At 73.6% G+C, this 258-nt stretch overlaps 1 protein-coding gene across 1 annotated transcript in view; it reads left to right on the top strand.

Moving 5' to 3' along the window:
- Positions 1–258, top strand: part of LOC119591729 — a gene marked incomplete at its 5' end in the record, with an annotated part of 19,381 nt that overhangs the window by 16,388 nt on the left and 2,735 nt on the right.

Raw genomic sequence — 258 nt, 5'->3', positions numbered from 1 at the left:
CCCACCACCCGCTGCAAGCACCGCGCCCTCCCCCCGGATCCCCTGCACGCCCCCGCCCACGCCGTGCACTCGCTCCTGGCCGAGATGAAGGAGGCCGGCGTGGGCGTGCAGGGCGTGCTCGGGCGCCCCCTGGAAGACGTCATGGCGGCGCACGGAGAGGACGCCAGTGGGCATGGCGTGCCCGCGCTCGTGCATTTGCTCTGCTGCTACCTGCTCACTCACGGTAGGGGATGCTCGCCTGGCCTCGCGCCCGGCCAG

The sequence above is a fragment of the Penaeus monodon genome, chromosome 29 (genome assembly GCF_015228065.2).
Source record: "Penaeus monodon isolate SGIC_2016 chromosome 29, NSTDA_Pmon_1, whole genome shotgun sequence".
Classification (NCBI taxonomy): Eukaryota; Metazoa; Arthropoda; class Malacostraca; order Decapoda; family Penaeidae; genus Penaeus; species Penaeus monodon.
This window is presented reverse-complemented; position numbering and strand designations above follow the sequence as displayed.